The 19,716-nt window shown below is 37.9% G+C and overlaps 1 protein-coding gene and 1 non-coding gene across 5 annotated transcripts in view; both read right to left on the bottom strand.

Annotated features, from left to right (window-relative positions):
• Positions 1-19,716, bottom strand: part of ADAMTSL3 (ADAMTS like 3) — a 406,539-nt gene that overhangs the window by 371,299 nt on the left and 15,524 nt on the right. The gene's annotated exons all lie outside the window — the stretch shown is intronic.
• Positions 5,620-5,721, bottom strand: LOC128589327 (U6 spliceosomal RNA). The gene has a single exon (XR_008380922.1). It is a non-coding gene; the product is annotated as a U6 spliceosomal RNA (small nuclear RNA).

The raw sequence follows: 19,716 nt of genomic DNA, 5'->3' as shown, positions 1-19,716 counted from the left end.
CACGCTGCACTGGGGTGAGCTGTGTCAGAGGAGTCACCAGGCCCCTGTGATCCAGTTCCCAGAGACCTCTTGAACCCTTCCACCCGAGACAAGTGCCGATTGAGACAGTTGATTCGGACCTTTTGAACTGGGCTAATAGACTGAGGACTTTTCAGGCGGTGCCCGGGGTGTGCGATTGTAGGAAGGTTTGATTCTCCTTTTCCAACTGGGGCCAGAGGTGGGCAGGCGGGGTGACTTAATTGCTGATTTTTCCACACAGCTGAGACTTCAAGCCAGAGTAGAAGTTGCAATAGGATCGAACAGAAACCAGCTGAAAACAAGACAGAACCACTTTGCTCCACCACACCAGACAGGGCCCCAGTTTCTCAGGCCACAACACTGTACGGGCCCTCGATAAAACCCCAGGGGAAAAACCAAAGGGAGGAAACCATGGGGCGGAATCAGCGGAAAAACTCTGGTAACATGAATAACCAGAATAGATCAACGCCCCCAAGAAAAGATACGGCAGATGTGATTGAAGATCCCATTCATAAACAAATGGCTGAGATGTCAGAAGTCGAATTCAGAATTTGGTTTGCAGACAAGATTAATAAAATGGAATTAGGAATTCGAGGAGAAATTCAAAAACTGTCTCAAGAATTTAACGAATTTAAAGACAAAACCACCAAAGACTTAGACACACTGAAACAAGAACTTACAGCCCTCAAAGATATGAAAAATACAGTAGAATCCCTCAGTAACAGAATGGAGCAAGCAGAAGAAAGGATTTCTGACATTGAAGATAAAGTCTTCGAACGCTCCCAATCTCTCAAAGAGGAAGAGAAATGGAGAGCAAAAACGGATCACTCACTCAGAGAACTCTCAGATAATTCGAAAAAAAACAAAATAAGGGTTATAGGAATTTCGGAGAACGATGAAGTGGCTGCCAAGGGCACAGAGGCCCTTCTACATGAAATTATGAAAGAAAATTTTCCAGACATGCCTAGAGAATCTGAAATTCAGATAGCAGACAGTTTCAGAACCCCAGCACGATTCAACCCCAATAAGCCATCTCCCAGACATATCATAATTAGCTTCACTAAAGTTAACATGAAAGAGAAGATTCTCAAAGCAGCCCGGCGAAAGAAAACTATAACGTACAAAGGTAAGAATATTAGAATAACTGCAGATCTCTCTGCTGAAACTTTTCAAGCAAGAAGAGGCTGGTCATCAACTTTTAATCTCCTAAAGCAAAAAAACTTTCAACCCAGGATCTTGTATCCAGCTAAACTGAGTTTCATCTATGATGGAGAAATTAAATACTTCAATGACATTCATATGTTGAAAAAATTTGCCATAAGTAAACCAGCTCTTCAGGATGTTCTCAGACCTATCCTCCACAATGACCAACCCAATCCTATACCACAAAAGTAAACTCACTCAGAAACTTCGGATCAAACTCCAACTTCCACACTGGCGAAAGGATTAAAAATGTCCACTGGACCTTTGAAAAACTCGATACCCAAAATTTCACCAGACTTATCTATACTCTCCATCAATGTGAATGGCTTAAACTGTCCTCTAAAGAGGCATAGGTTAGCTGACTGGATACAAAAACTCAAGCCAGATATTTGTTGCATACAAGAGTCACATCTCAACTTAAAAGACAAATACAGACTCAGGGTGAAAGGATGGTCATCCATATTTCAGGCAAATGGTAATCAGAAAAAAGCAGGTGTTGCAATTTTATTTGCAGATACAGTAAGGAAGGACAAGAATGGTCACTTCATATTTGTTAAGGGTAATACTCAATATGATGAGATCTCAATTATTAATATCTATGCACCCAACCAGAATGTACCTCAATTTATAAGAGAAACTCTAACAGACATGAGTAACTTGATTTCCTCCAGGTCCATAATCGTTGGAGATTTCAACACTCCCTTGGCAGTGTTGGATCGATCCTCCAGAAAGAAGCTGAGCAAAGAAATCTTAGATTTAAACCTAACCATCCAATATTTAGATTTAGCAGACATCTACAGAACATTTCATCCCAACAAAACTGAATACACATACTTCTCATCAGCCCACGGAACTTACTCCAAAATTGATCACATTTTAGGTCACAAGTCTAACCTCAGTAAATTTAAAGGAATAGAAATTATTCCATGCATCTTCTCGGACCATCATGGAATAAAACTTGAATTGAGTAACAACAGGAATCTGCATACCCATACAAAAACATGGAAGTTAAATAACCTTATGCTGAATGATAGCTGGGTCAGAGATGAGATTAAGAAAGAAATCACCAATTTTTTGGAACAAAACGACAATGAAGACACAAACTATCAGAACCTCTGGGACACTGCAAAGGCAGTTCTAAGAGGGAAATTTATAGCACTGCAAGCCTTCCTCAAGAGAATGAAAAGAGAGGAAGTTAACAACTTAATGGGACATCTCACGCAACTGGAAAAGGAAGAACATTCCAACCCCAAACCCAGTAGAAGAAAAGAAATAACCAAAATTAGAGCAGAATTAAATGAAATTGAAAACAAAAGAATAATACAACAGATCAAAAAATCAAAAAGCTGGTTTTTTGAAAAGGTCAATAAAATAGATAAACCTCTGGCCAACCTAATCAAGAAAAAAAGAGTAAAATCTCTAATATCATCAATCAGAAACAACAAAGACAAAATAACCACAGACTCATCAGAAATCCAAAAAATCCTTAATGAATATTACAAGATACTTTATTCTCAGAAATATGAAAATCTGAAGGAAATAGACCGATACTTGGAAGCACGCCACCTTCCAAGACTTAACCAGAATCAAGTGGAAATGTTGAACAGACCCATATCAAGTTCAGAAATAGCATCAACTATACAAAACCTCCCTAAAAAGAAAAGCCTGGGACCAGATGGTTTCACATCAGAATTCTACCAAACCTTTAAAGAGTAATTAGTACCTATATTACTCAACCTGTTCCAAAAGGTAGAAAAAGAAGGAAGACTACCCAACACGTTCTATGAAGCAAACATCACCCTGATCCCCAAACCAGGAAAAGACCCAACAAGAAAAGAAAATTATAGACCAATATCACTAATGAACATAGATGCAAAAATATTCAACAAGATCCTAACAAACAGAATCCAGCAACACATCAAACAAATTATACATCATGACCAAGTTGGTTTTATCCCAGGGTCTCAAGGCTGGTTCAATATACGTAAATCTATAAATGTAATTCAGCACATAAACAAATTAAAAAACAAAGACCATATGATTCTCTCAATTGATGCAGAAAAAGCTTTTGATAATATTCAGCATCCCTTCATGATCAGAACACTCAAGAAAATTGGTCTAGAAGGGACTTTTCTTAAACTGATAGAGACTATCTACAGCAAACCCACAGCCAATATCATATTGAATGGAGTTAAATTGGAATCATTTCCACTCAGACCAGGAACCAGACAAGGCTGCCCATTGTCTCCATTGCTTTTCAACATTGTAATGGAAGTTTTAGCCACCGCAATTAGGGAAGAAAAGGTGATCAAGGGTATCCATATAGGGTCAGAAGAGATCAAACTCTCGCTCTTCACAGATTATTTGATTGTGTATCTGGAAAACACTAGGGACTCTACTACAAAACTCCTAGAAGTGATCAAGGAATACAGCAGCGTCTCAGGTTACAAAATCAACATTCATAAATCAGTAGCCTTTATATACACCAACAACAGTCAAATTGAAAAAGCAGTTAAGGACTCTATCCCATTCACAGTAGTGCCAAAGAAGATGAAATATTTGGGAATTTACCTAACAAAAGAAATGAAAGATCTCTATAAAGAGAACTATGAAACTCTAAGAAAAGAAATAGCTGAAAATGTTAACAAATGGAAAAACATACCATGCTCATGGCTAGGAAGAATCAACATTATCAAAATGTCCATACTACCCAAAGCAATATATAATTTCAACGCACTCCCTATTAAAGCTCCACTGTCATATTTTAAAGATCTTGAAAAAACATTACTTCGTTTTATATGGAATCAGAAAAAACCTCGAATAGCCAAGACATTACTCAGAAATAAAAACAAAACAGGAAGAATCACACTACCAGACCTCAGACTTTACTACAAATCGATAGTGATCAAAACAGCATGGTATTGGCACAAAAACAGAGAAGTAGATATCTGGAACAGAATACAGAACCAAGAGATGAATCCAGCTACTTACCGCTATTTGATTTTTGACAAGCCAATTAAAAACATTCAGTGGGGAAAAGATTCCCTATTTAACAAATGGTGGCGGGTGAACTGGCTGGCAATCTGCAGAAGACTGAAATTGGACCCACACCTTTCACCATTAACTAAGATAGACTCTCATTGGATTAAAGATTTAAACTTAAGACATGAAACTATAAAAATACTAGAGAAGAATGCAGGGAAAACCCTTGAAGAAATTGGTCTGGGTGAGTATTTCATGAGGAGAACCCCCCGGGCAATTGAAGCAGCTTCAAAAATACACTACTGGGACTTGATCAAACTAAAAAGCTTCTGCACAGCTAAGAACACAGTAAGCAGAGCAAGCAGACAGCCCTCAGAATGGGAGAAGATATTTGCAGGGTATATCTCTGACAAAGGTTTAATAACCAGAATCCACAGAGAACTCAAACGCATCAGCAAGAAAAAAACAAGGGATCCCATCGCAGGCTGGGCAAGGGATTTGAAGAGAAACTTCTCTGAAGAAGACAGGCGCACGGCCTTCAGACATATGAAAAAATGCTCATCATCTTTAATCATCAGAGAAATGCAAATCAAAACTACTTTGAGATATCATCTAACTCCAATGAGACTAGCCTATATCACAAAATCTCAAGACCGGAGATGTTGGCGTGGATGCGGAGAAAAGGGAACACTTCTGCACTGCTGGTGGGAATGCAAATTAATACATTCCTTTTGGAAAGATATATGGAGAACACTCAGAGATCTAAAAATAGATCTGCCATTCAATCCTGTAATTCCTCTGCTGGGCATATACCCAGAAGACCAAAAATCACAACATAACAAAGATATTTGTACCAGAATGTTTATTGCAGCCCAATTCATAATAGCTAAGTCATGGAAAAAGCCCAAGTGCCCATCGATCCACGAATGGATTAATAAATTGTGGTATATGTATACCATGGAATACTATGCAGCCTTAAAGAAAGATGGAGACTTTACCTCTTTCATGTTTACATGGATGGAGCTGGAACATATTCTTCTTAGTAAAGTATCCCAAGAATGGAAGAAAAAATACCCAATGTACACAGCCCTACTATGAAACTAATTTGGGACTCTCACATGAAAGCTATAACCCAGCTACAACTTAACAATAGGGGGAAGTGGGAAAGGGGGGTGGGTGGGTAGAGGGAGGGGAATCGGTGGGATCACACCTGTGGTGCATATTACAGGGGTATTTGCGAAACTTGGTAAATGTAGAATGTAAATGTTTTGGCACAGTAACTGAGATAACGCCGGAAAGGCTATGTTAACCACTGTGATAAGAATGTGTCAAATGGTTTATGAAGTGAGTGTATGATGCCCCATAATCATGTCATTGTATACAGTTATGATTTAATAAAAAAAAAAAAGAAAAGCTAAAAATATGGAACGCTTCACGAATTTGCGTGTAATCCTTGTGCAGGGGCCATGCTAATCTTCTCTGTATCGTTCCAATTTTAGTATATGTGCATGGATGCACCCCCTGCCCCCAACCACAGCAGAGAATGGGAAGCCTGAACTTTCCCTCCACCATGAGTGGGAGTGGACAGTCTGGGACACGCTAGCCTAGCCCTGCTGCTGGCATGGTGCTAGCAAAGACCCAGAGGGGAGCCTGGACTTCCAACCTAATCCTGGAGTTAATGGGGACCCAGGGGACATTATTCTCCCCCACTGAAGGACAGTATCTGCTGAGACCCAGTGGGAAGCCTGGACTCCCAGTCCTGCTGAGCAGTGGCAGGTGGTGCCCCTCCCCCTCCCAAGTAGAGTGTTAAGGACAGTGGTTGGAAAGAAGGAGCTGGAGAAGGGAATCCTTAAATGTGCATATGAAGTTCTAGGCAGACCCCTGACCAAGTCACACACAAAACTGACTAGAATTAATAGTACAAAAGGATTGAGAACTGCACTGGTATATGAAATACCACTGCCCATGAGTGAAGCAGATCAGAACAGTACTGCAAGGACTCTAAACATCAAACCACCATCATAGTCATGGCCCACAAAAGAGGGCAAGGACCTACACAGTGAGTCTGAATAGGGCATCTGTCTGCTAAAATGGAAGAGAGATTAAAGTTAAATGAAGTAGAATCCAGGGGATTCCAGGGTTTCATAACATAATACCCCAAATATTTAAGATACAATAAAAAAAAATCACTTGTTATACTAAGAACCAGGAAAATCATAACATAAATAATAAAAGACAATCAATAAATGCCAACACTGAGATAAACTCAGATGTTTGAATTATTTGACAAGGATTTTAAAACAGCCATCATAAAAATTCTGCAGTTAGCAATTATGAGCACTCTGGAAAGAATTGAAAAAATAGAAAATCTCAGGAAATAAATAGAAGACATATAAATAACCAAATAGAAATTAAAGAACTGAATATACAGCTCCTTAAATTAAAAAGAAAAACTCACTACAAGGAAGTTTTTGGCATACTGAGATGACAGATTAATAAACGTCAACAAAGATCAATATAAATTGCCCAATCTAAATAAAAGGAAAAAAGCAGACTGAAAACAAGACATCAGAGACCTACAGGTGAGTAACAGAGATATAACATTTGTGTGATCAGAGTACAAAAATGATAAGATTTATATGAAGTTATATATAAAGTTTTTTAGGATAAGTTCATGAACTTCATTGTCAGACCTTGTTTGACAACAGTTCTCACGGCAATACTAGAAAGAGTTCTAAAAGTGCTTTGAGGTCCCACCAAATACCCTCAAAGCACTTTTAGAACTCTTTCTATTGTGCATAATGCAATGGTACATTTTAAAACTATTAAGAGTACAAATGTCTTACTACAACAAGTAAGTGAGGTGTTGATTATGTTAACAAGTTTGATATAAACTTCCCACATTGTATACCAAATTGGCACATTTTACCCATAAATGCATTATTAATGTACACAGTTATGATTTAATTAAAAAAATTTTTAAAAATAAAAGTGTTTTGAATCATGGACTAGGCACTGGTGTCAGTGCAGAGCTTCCCAAAGGAAATACTTCACAGGTGACCATAGTGATATTCAGAAATGAGATACATAGCACTTTTTCTAGGATGAGTTCACAGACTTAACTGTGAAAGCTATCATAGGAAAACTAAACAACATCATTAACCAATAAAATCTAATTGATATCTAAACACTCCACCCAACAACAGCAGAATACACACTTTTTTTCCAAGAGTGTCTGTGAAACATTCATCAGAAAAACTATATTCTTGTACAAAAACCAAACCTCAATGAATTTAAAAGAATTAAAGTCATACAGAGTGTATTCTCTGTCTACAATGGAATCAAACTAGAAATCAATAACGGAGAGGTAACAGGAAAATCTCCAAACACTTGGAAACTAACACACATGTAAATAAACCATGGATCAAAGAGAAATTCTTAAAGTATCTTATTCCATTTGGGCAGCTTTAAGAAAATATCATAAACTGGGTAGCTTACAAACAATAGAAACTAATTTCTGACATTTCTGGAGTCTGGGAGGTCCATGATCAAGATGCCAGCCAGTCCAGTCTCTGGTGACAGCCCAGGCTGGTTCACAGATGCTGCCTTCTGGCTGTGCTCTATGTCTTTACATGACAGGAGAGGCAAATAAGCTCCTTTTGGCCTCCTTTGTAAGACCCCATTCAGGAGCCTTCTGCCCTTGTGACCTAATTACCTCCCAAAGGTCCTACCTCCTAATACCCTAATACCATTACATTGGGGATGGGATTCCAACATGATTTAAGAAAGTGGGCACAAACATTCAGACTGCAGTATGAAAGAAATTTTAAAAGTACAAATAAATGAATAAAAATGAAAGTAAGGCATATCAAATTTTGTGGTATGGCAAAAATTAATTACAAAGAAACTTATAGCAATAAATGCTTACAGTAGGGAAAAAAAAGATGTCTCAAATCAATAATCTAATTCCTACCCCTAGGATAATGGAATAGGATTCCTACCCCTAAGATAATGGAATACAGAGGGGAAAAAAAAACAAAACCAAAAGGGAAAAAATAATAAAGATTAGAGCAAAAATGACGAAATCAAAAACAACAGCAGACAGAAATCTATAAAACAAATACCTGATTCTTTTGAAAGATCAACAAAACAATAAACTGACAAAAAAAAGCAACCAATACTACAGAGAATAAAAGGAAAATGATATGTGTGCAAACTTCCAATGTCAGGAATGAAACAGGTATGTCAACAGATCCTACAGCCATGGAAAGTATAATAATAAGAAAATGCAACAAAAAATTCTACATGCATAAATTCAACAATTTAGACAAAATGGACAATTTCCTCTGCTGCTACCAAAATTCACCCAATATAAAATAGATAATCTGAAGACCACTATATGTGTAATTATTAAGTAAATTAAGTTCATAGTTTAAAACCCGCCAAAGAAGAAATTGCCAGCTTTCACTGGAGAATTAGGTCAAACATTTAAAGAATAATTAACACCAATTCTACACAATCTCTTCAGAAAACAGAAGAAGGAACACTCCCCAACTCTTTTCATGAAGATAGTATCAAAACGAGACAATGACAGAACAAAACAAAGAAAACTGGTGATGACTATCTCTCATAAATTTAGAGGCAAAAGTCCTAGAATTAAGCAACACGTAAAATGAATGGACTAAGTGGAGTTTATTTCAGGGATACAAAGCTGGTTCGAAATTTGAAAATTAATCAATGTTATCAAATCAACAGGGTAAAAAGACAACTCACATAATGGTATCAGTTGATGCAGGAAAAAAAAATTGACAAAATTAAACACTTATTCATGACAAAAATTCTTCCAAGGACCTTATTTGTAGGACCAGAGTGTGGAGGGGAACACAGAGTTAGGCCATTCAAGGACCTCCTGGTCTCACCAGACATCAAGGCAGGACATCGAACTGTGTCTTAATTTTAGGCATGACACCACATTGCCTACGTAGGGAATCAAAAAGTTACTAGAACTAATATGTGAGTTCACAAAGGTTGCAGGATACAAGATCAACACATAAAAATCAGTTGTGTTTCTGTGTACTAATAACAGATGGCTACCAAAACTAAAAGCCCAACACTACACAAGAGATTATCCATGAATACTACAAGAAACTATATGCTGAAAAATTTGACAATGTGCAAGAAATGGATCAATACTTGGAACCACACCCTCTCCCTCCACTTAACCAAGAGGAAACTGATCTCTTGAATAGACCAAACAGATCTCTTGAACAGACCAATATCAAACACTGAGATGGAAGAAATAATAAAAAAGCTTCCAACAAAAAAAATACCCTGGAACAGATGGCTTCACACCAGAATTCTACCATACCTTCAAAGAAGAGTCTTATCATATTGCAGAAACTACTCCAAAACACCGAGAAGGAAAGAATCTTCCCCAATACCTTCTACAAAGCAAACATCATCCTGATACCAAAACCAGGGTGATGGAAAACACCCAACTAAAAAGGAGAACTTCAGACAATTTTCACTAATGAATATAGATGCAAAAATATTCAACAAAATCTTAGCCAATAGATTCCAGCTACACACTAAAAAAATTATGTATCATTATCAAGTAAGCTTCATCCCAGGGATGCAAGCTTGGTTTAACATAGGCAAATCCATAAATGTAATTCACTATATAAATAGAAATATGACTATATGATCCTATCAAAAGACTATATGACTTCTCAATAGACTATATGATCTTCTCAATAGACTATATGATCTTCTCAATAGATTCAGAAAAAGCATTTGATGCATTCTTTTCTAACAAGAACACATAAGAATATAGGCACAGATGGCACAGCTCTGAATCTGATCAAAGCCAACTATGACAAACCCACAGCTAATATTAAAATGAATAGAGTATAACTGAAAGCTTTTCCACTTAGAAATGGAACCAGACAGGGATATCCACTATTGTCACAACTATTCAACTTAGTGCTGGAAGTTCTAGCCAATGCAATCAGGCAAGAGAAGGAAATAAAGGGTATCCAAATGGGAGCAGAAGAAGTCAAACTCTCGCTCATTGCTGACGATATCATCTTAAACTTACATAACCCCAAAAACTCAACCACAAGACTGGAAGCAATCAGGAAATATAGTAACATCTCAAGATATAAAGTCAATGCCCACAAATCAGTAGTGTTTATATATGCCAATAACAGCCAAGTTGGGAAACTAATCAGAGACACAATTCCCTTCACAGTAGCTTAAAAAAAAAAGAAAGAAAGAAAGAAATACTTAGGAATACACCTAATAAGAGATGAAGGACCTCTACAAAGAGTATTATGAAACCCTAAGAATAGAAATAGCAGAAAACATCAACAAATGGAAAAACCATACCATTTTCTGGGCAGGGAAGAAACAATGTTGTTAAAATGTCTATACTTCCCAAAGCAATCTACAGATTCAATGCAATCCCTATTAAAATACCAGCATCATAGTTTGAAGAACTGGAAAAAATAGTCCTTCCTTTTGCATGGATCCAGAAAAAAAAAAAAAAAAAAAACACACAGCCAAGCCAATTCTCAGTAATAAAAACAAAGCTGGGGGCATCACCCTACCAGACTTTCAGCTATAGTACAAGGTCATAGTGATCAAAACAGGACAGTATTGGCACAAAAATAGAGACATAGACATTTGGAACTGAATAGAAAACATGAGATGAAACCAATCTCGTACAGCATCTGATCTTGGATAAACCAAACAAAAGCATACACTGGGGAAAAGAATCCCTATTCAATAAATGAGGCTGGGAGAACTGGATAACCACACGTAAAAGACTGAAACTGGACCCATACCTCTCACTACTTCCAAAAATTGATTCAAGATGGATAAAAGATTTAACTCTAAGGCATGAAATGATAAAAATCCCAGAAGAAACTGTGGGGAAAACTCTTGAAGATATCGGCCTGGGGAAAGATATTATGAAGAAGACTTCGATGGCAATTGTGACAACCATAAAAATAAACATATGGGACTTAATTAAACTGAAAAGCTACTGGATAGCTAAGCATACAACAGTCAAAGCAAATAGACAACTTTCAGAATGAGAAAAGATATTTGCATATTACAAATCTGAAAAAGGCTTTATTACTAGGATCTATAGGGAACTCAATCTACACAAAAAGAGCTAACAATCTCATCTGTCACTGGGCAAATGACATGAATAGAACCTTCTCTGAGGAAAGCAGAATGACTAGCAAACATATGAAAACATGTTCATTGTCCCTAATCAGCAGAGAAATGCAAATCAAAACCACCCTGAGGTATGATCTCACCCTGGTAAGATTAGTCCATATCACAAAGTCTCAAAGTTACAGGAGAAAGAGGAACACTTTTACACTGTTGGTAGGACTGCAAACTAATACAGCCTCTTTGGAAAGAAGTATAGAGATTCCTCAAAGAACTCATTTGACCCTACAATTCCATTAGTAGGTAACTACTCAGAAGAAAAAAATCATTTTATCATAAGGACATTTGTACTAGATTGTTTATCACAGCTCAATTTATAGTCACCAAGATGTGGAAACAGCCTAAATGCCCATCAACTCAGGAATGGATTAACAAGCTGTGGTATATGTATTACCATGGAATACTATTCAGCCATAAAAAAAGATGGAGACTTCACATCTTTTGTATTAACCTTAATGGAGCTGAAATATATTCTTCCTAGTAAAGTATCTCAAGAATGGAAGAGCAAATATCCAATGTACTTAATCCTAATATGAAGCCAGTAAGACTATCTAATTCACACCCACATAGGAGAAAAACTTATTTCAATTCAAGTTGGGGGGAGGTGCAATGGAGGGAAGAGGGGAGAGGTGTTTAGGGTGCTCCCACCAAATGGACACAATGTAGGAGTGTATGGCACACTTTTTGGGTGCAGGACATAACTACAAGAGGGACTCTACCTAACAAATACAAATACTGTGACTTGGTTGTATGTACCCTCACAGTAACCTGAAATTTAAAAAAAGAAAAACCCAACACCATTTATAGTAACTCCAAAAACTCTAACAAGGCAAGTTCAGAATTTTACAAAACACTTATGAAAAAAAAAAAGATATAAATAATGAAGGGACAGTTCATACTCATGAATTGGGAAGACTCAACATTGTAAAACATCTTCCCCCAAAGTGATCTACAGGTTTAATACAATTCCTATCAAAATTCCACCAGGAGTTCTTTGTATGTATAGATAAGCTGATTCAAAAATTTATATGAAAATATAAAGGAATTAGAATAGTTAAAATAATTTTGGTAAAGAAAAATAAAGAAGACTCACTCTAGCTGATTCTAGAAGAATTACTCTAGACTTACTGTGCAGCTATAGTGATGAATATAGCGTGGCACTAGAGGAGAGGACAGATGGACACACAGGTCAGTGGACAGACAGAAATGCACCAACATGAATGCTCTCAATTAATGTTTGATAAAGAAGTTTTCAACCAATGACGATGCTGAAATTGACCTTAATCTCAGACCTTATGCAAAAATTAATTCAAAATGAATCATTAATTTAAATTTAAAATTAAAACTATAAAACTTATAGAAGAAAACATAGAAGAAAATCTTCATGACCTAGGACTGGGCACAGAGTTCTTAGTCATCACACCAAAAACTGTGATCCATAAATTTAAAACAAAAGTAAACAAACCTTCACCAAAATTTAAAACTTTTGCTCTACAAAAGACCCTCATAAGAGAATGAAAAAAATATCAAGCTATAGACCAGGAGAAAATATCTACAAACCATATATCCCATAAAGAAAGTCCTAGCACACAAAAGAAGCTGAAATTCCTTGGTGCAACCACCTTTCAAAGAGAAGGCAGGGCAGAGTCCATGAGCTGGAAACACGGAGCACAGAGCAGCTACCACAGGCACTTCCACCACCAGCTCTGCTCTGGTGTTATCAACAGTTTCCACTGAGATCGCTTCCTTTCTTGACCTCAGCAAGGATCGTCAGTCAATAGACTCATAAGTTGAGTTTCAGAATTATGTGCTAATCCCACAGTTTTTTATATTACAGAACAGAGCTCTGGGCTCCGTGAGTACTTCCACGTGACAGTTTTTAAAAGATGCCTATGTCCTGTGTGCCATGTGCCTTTTGAAGGACAAGCTTCCCTTGGTTATTCCTAGAGTGGAAAAAACCTGTTAATATCTCTCCAGGACACCACTCCAGGACTGGCCAAGGAAGCATCTTGGGAGCCAAGACTTACTCAATACACTCTGTGTCCCGAGATGGGCATTAAAGCAGATCAACAGACAACAGAGAACAAACCTGGCAATGAGGTCAACAAGGACACAGACGCCACCTTGGCCTGTCACACTCACAGGACTCGCCAGTGTCCACTGAGGAAGACCTGAGGGCAGCATCAGTACACCATCTGTGTCGCTCTGTGTGTGTGTGTGAATGAATGCACATACACGTATGACTATTTGTTTTATCAATTAACTGTAAACAGTGGCTCACTCACTCCCTCTCCCCAAAAGCTCTCCATTATCTTCAGTGTCTGGTTGCTCAGGGTGCTGATAACCACCAGACATCAGCAGTCATCAGCCGGGTGTACTGGGGGCAGCACCCAGGTGAACAGAGCCCTCAGGGCACGGTGCCTGCCACCCCAGGCCCCTTCCACAATGCTTTCCTGGCTCTGCCAATGGAAGCTGTTAATGCCTCCCAGAAAGTGTTTACAGACTGTGCAGTATGCATACTCCGCCCCTGGAGCTGTGAACACTGATGTCTGCCACACGCCGGACCTCCCAGAAAGGGGAGAGAAAGTGCCTTGGTCAGCTCAGAGCCACTGGGATACACCTCAACATGCAGGGCCATGAAGCCTGTCCTGAAAAGGAAGGCCACTGCTCAGGGCTCCGCAAAGGCCTGCCCAGGGTCTGGGAGGGTCTGCTTCCTTCAGAGGGCCGTTATGTGCCACTGTCCCACTGACTACTGCTCTTTGCAAAGGAGGTTCTGCATTATAAATGAGAAGTGTTTGCCCTGAAAGGAATTTGGTTTGAGCAGCCAAACGGCATTGCTTTACCTGCCTGTCCCACAACTTTTCCTTCCTCGTCTCTCTCAGCCTCAACCAAGGATGGCCACAAGCTACTGCCACAAATGGGCAACCCTTCCTCCAAAAGAAGGACAGTCATACCCCTGAAACTCACACTGGCCTCTTTCCACCAGCTTCAATCTTCACTCCCAGCAAGTGGTGGAGTCATCACTCAGCTTCACAGAGAAGAGGGTCTTCACAGGCCCTGCGTCCACCCAGCAAAAGATGCCAACAGAGCCTCCCCCTTTCCAAACTCTCCTGCAGCCCCATCTTCCAGACCCCTGAGCACAAGCTAGTTTTGCTTATCATTTGGTACCCCCTTCAGTGATACCTTATTTTTAGATACTAACATATATGAGTCTCTCTTCTCATAAAGTATAGACTCACAGCTAGTATATCCATTTTATAATACAGCTTAAAATGTACCCCTAAATTAGCCACAGCAACCCTCAGAATTCCCTGCTCTGATGATCAGGGGTGGTCACTTCTATTTGGATTAAAGGGTGACAGAGTACAAAATGTCCAAACTTCTATCAAGTTACCATTTTTTTTTTTTTTTTTTTTTTAGTGATATCAAAGGCTGGTGAGTATATAGTAAGTGAGAGCCTCGCCCAGGCTACTCAGGGTACAACTTGATAATAAAGAAAAATATTGGGGAACGAAGATGTTGAATATTCCTTTGGTGATAATATTGGAAAAAGTAAAAAGCAACCCAGAAGCAAGATCAGCAAATGGACCTGTGGAATTCAGTCTCATCCAGCAGGGAGGCCTCTTGTTCCTCTTAAGGAGAGAATTATTTTTGTTAGCAAAGGCAGCTAGGCAAGCATTTGGTGGAAGATGAGCTCCTGAGGATAGAGATGAGTAAGACCTAAGGAAACAAAAACAGATAGATGGCTCCTCAGCAGAACCAAATAGGGAATAGTGTGGCAGTGAATAGAGAGAAGAGGAGAAGGGGGAGCAGGGAAGAGCAATGTTCTAACTGGGAGAATACAATTTACTGTCAAATATCTGTGAAATTTTACAAAAATGTCAAATTGTCAAATATCCTTGAGACCCACATGAAATTGAGCGGTTTAATACATTTCAAAAACATAAAACTAAAAAGCCACATGATCTAGAGAGAATAAATCAATTATTTAAAAAATTACAAAACACTTCCTTTAATTCTGTCCTACCAAAAGTTTAACTTTCCATGAAATAGAGGGCTTCTAGGAAAATACAGTTTTTTTTTTATTTTTGTATTGATCAAAATTGATTAAAGAAGCAGATTTCTCCTACTTCTTTAATCAATTTTGATTGTATCCAAATAATTGTATAAAATCCAAATAACTATATAAAAAGTAAAAAGTTGTCAAATAAACACTCTCCCAAAAAGGTTTTATGCCCCCTTTACCTGGGGGATACCAGTAAAACCTTTAAAGAATAGGTTCAATAGTTGCTGAAAAGCCATTTGATAAAGTTTAGAACTATTCTTAATAAAAATCTTAAAGAGGAATAGAAGGAAACTATTTAAATTCATAAAGACATCTGTGAAAAATAGACTTCATCATAAATGGTGAAATGCTAAAACTAATTAAATAAGAGTCCAGATGAAAAAAAAAAAATAGGTTCCTTTCTGTGCTATTTAAACTGACCCAGAAAAAGAGAAACTACAGAAAGTGCTTTAATTCATTGTATGAGATTAGCAAAAATCTTGATATGAAAACCTAAAAAATACGGTACAAACCAACATCTCTTATGAACACAGATACAGTAATTTTCATTAAAACATTTGCAAACCAAATCCAGCTAAATATAAAAAAGACAATATATCACAGCCAACTATAGTTAACACCAGGAACACAAGTCTGATTCAATATCAGGAAACTTATTAACATGATTCCTCAGGTAACTAGGTCAGAGGAGTAAAAGATATGAAGTTCTAGATAGCTTTGAAGAGCCCTGGGAGCCAGGCGTGCTGGAGATCATAGTTTTCTCTGTATACCATTAGCAACAGTGAGCACAGTTGGGGAAGATAAAGCCCAAGAGAGGAGATTACACTCAGCAATGGTTGACCAGGATCAGGGAGTGCATTAGGAGTCTCGGTTACCAGATACCAACCCCAACACACATGAGTAGGCAGAAAATGTTGTCTCTATTACCAGAGTGGTGTTTTTTTCAAACTATAAATACCTCCCACTAGCGGGTCACAAAATTAATTGATTCAATAATAATCTGCTATTTTTTTCATGGACTCAATTGGAATTGAACGAAACAAAATGAGATGAAGAGAGAAATCAAATAGAAAGGATAAACAATATTTCCCGAAACTTTTGTATGAGTAATATGAAAAACATGAGTACGTATGTGGGTAGTCATGATATAATGTGAATTACAGTCAAAAAGTTTAAATAATACTATTGATTTAGGGGGCTAAGACAATCATTTCTGGATTTCTGCTGCCACAGACTTGAGTTTCATGTTAGGGCTAAGAGTGAGATAGTAAAGAATATCTATCTCATAAAGTAAAGCTAGGTCCACCCCAAAGTGAGTCGGGCCACAACTCCTCACTTGGGTTAACTCCTCCCAAATTCAATAACTTAGTTTATGAGGGTCCTGAGAGTGCGATGGTTAAAGCCTGCTCTTTGGAACTATGCTGCCTTGATGAAAGCTTGGCTTTGCCAAAATGGCAGATCAGATTATTATTTAACAATATTCACTCAACGCCCCTCCCCTATATACACATACACACAATCTCCAAGGGAAGAGCATACTTCTCTCCTCAGTAATCTGGGTGTGGCCATATAACTTGCTTGCCTCTCATAGTAGGTGAGAGTACTTCCTACTCCCTGATTACAGCTTCAGCTATGTGAGTTGCTTTGGCCAGTGGGATGTTAGCAGAAATGACATAGCAGAAGCTTGAGCGATTCATGTGCATTTGTGCTTCACGCATCTCTGCCATGACCAAGAGAAGAACAAGGTCTAGTTAGCTTCCTGGTCCAAGGGTGAGAGAGCCATGGAGCGGAGCCCCACAAAAAAGAGAGTGACTATAGGAACAGGATCCTCACAAGATCAAAGCACACGAATTTTTAAAAATAGGTAGGAAGAGACATAAGCAAAATGTAATCAAAACCCAAGCATTACTAAATTAATTAGGCGAGAAAACAGTCCCAAATACATTATGGACAACTTAATCTCTTTTTTAAAAGATCAGGTAGAAATGTAAATTTAAAGGAAACATTTCAAGACAAGAGAAGATGTGAGCTTAGGAAAATAAAAAGAAAATGAAAACACATATTTGAAGACCACATTAAAAAATTACTGAAAAATGCGGTGAAGGCTATGTTAACCAGTTTCATGAATATTCAAAGTATTTCAAATTGTATATAAAACCAGCACATTGTACCTCATAATTACATTAATGTACACAGCTATGATTTAATTTTTAAAATTACTGAAATGCTACACACACACTTACAAAAATTATTTACATAAAATTGTTCACATCATGTCCTAATGAAAATATGAGACTTCAGGATAAAGAAATCATGTAGGTATCATGGCAGCCACGGTAAATCATATATAAGGACAGAATTTCAAATTGAACACAGACTTCTCTAAGTGATCCTCAGTGCCAACAACAAAAACAAACAAAAAAAAACACCAAAACAGAATCAGTATTTACGAAGTCCTAAAGAAAAAATAAAAAGAGTGAGAAAGCATTAATTATATTGTTGAATATTTTCCTGTTTCCTCTTTCAGAAATATTAACTGTGCATATGTTGGGTCTCCTTTGTTACTTGTCTATGACTGTTTGTACTTTTTTACATTCATTTATTCTTTCTAGCATGTCCCCAGTTGCATATTCTACTGTTTATTTTTGTTGTTCCTAATGGGGTCAACTGTTTGCTGGAGAATAGCATAAAGAGGATGTGGGGCATGAGATAGGGAAGGACTTAGAGTCGTCCTTAATATCTCAATTCTGCTTTGGTATGTGGCTCATCTTACCACTAAATATATTATTTTCTTTGCTCTAGAGCAGCAGTTCTCAACCTGTGGGTCACAACCCACAAGGAACTATATTAAAGTGTCATGATCCATAGGAACTGTATTAAAGGGTCACGGCATTAGGCAAGTTGAGAACCACTGCTCTAGAGTGACATCATCCCTTCGTTTTTAGCTTTCAAAAGTCACTGAGGACCTCGAGAAAGGGAAAGAGCTGCTCTCCTGCCCCACTCGGGTCCCACTTCAGCTCCACCAGTATCCTTCCATAGGAGGCTGTGTCATACACCTAAACAACAAAATCCTATGTGAGCAGGTTTCCCCTTTAACTCTTCATCCCTTGCCAATTTGGATGTCAAACTAGGCCTCCTTGGGGACAATACCCAATTCTTCCAAGTTCCTATTTCACTGTTCTTACAAAAGGTGTACTAGATGGTACAGTTATGTCCCACTCACAGTCCCAGAAGACACTTGCCAGCCTTCAGGATGCTTCCTTTACAGTGCTCAAAAACTCCTTCATGGTGTGTGGCTGGGAGCTGGTACCATTTCCTTCTTTCACTGGGGATGAACTTTGTTCTTTAAATTGTTGCTGTGTAGTGTAGTTTTAAGAGGGAATTTTCGTTCCTCTTCCCTTATAGTATATGCTACTAAAAACAACAGGATTTTTTATTCTTGGAATATGAATAAAACATCAATTGATTAAACAAAAATGTACAGAATAAAATCCACAAATCCACGAGGTCAGAAAAAGATAGATTCATACCAGCCAAAACTATAATATCCACAAATCCACAAGGTCAGAAAAAGATAGATTCATACCATCCAAAACTATAATAATGAAGGGAGGTCTTGCTGTTGTAGACACTAACATATTACAAAGGTCCTGTAACTAAAAAAGTATGAATTGCCACAGGAAAAGCCTGACGGACTAACTGACAAAATACATTCCAAAATAAAGATTTAAAATGAAATATAAGACTAGGAGATAGAATATATGTCCATATATTGTCTCCCAATATGAGGTTACTTCTAAGCATGAAAAAGTAGAGAATTCAAAAATGAAAAGACTGCTAAACTAGACTACTTGAAAATGTTGAATGTGAGTATATCAAAAACATAAATAAAAATAAAATAAAATTGGAAAATTGTTTTCAATATATAAAAGACAGAAGATTAATACTCTTTTGTATAAAAAGAGCACACAACTTAGTAAGAAGTTAATACTTCTTGTATAAAAAGAGCACACAGGAGGCGGAGCAAGATGGCAGCCGAGTAACAGCTTCCTTGCATCTGGGCACCGTGAGTCTGGGGATATAGGACTCCAGGCATCTCTGGCTGGTGGGATCTGCCTATCATCACCCCTGAGAGGATACAGGGAGTCAGCGAGAGACTTCTGGACCCCAAAAGGAGGACTAAAACAGTGGAAAACCGGCAAGTGGTC

This window comes from Nycticebus coucang, chromosome 6, assembly GCF_027406575.1.
Source record: "Nycticebus coucang isolate mNycCou1 chromosome 6, mNycCou1.pri, whole genome shotgun sequence".
NCBI lineage: Eukaryota > Metazoa > Chordata > Mammalia > Primates > Lorisidae > Nycticebus > Nycticebus coucang.
Note: the sequence above shows the minus strand (reverse complement) of the source record. Positions and strands in the feature narration are given on the sequence as shown.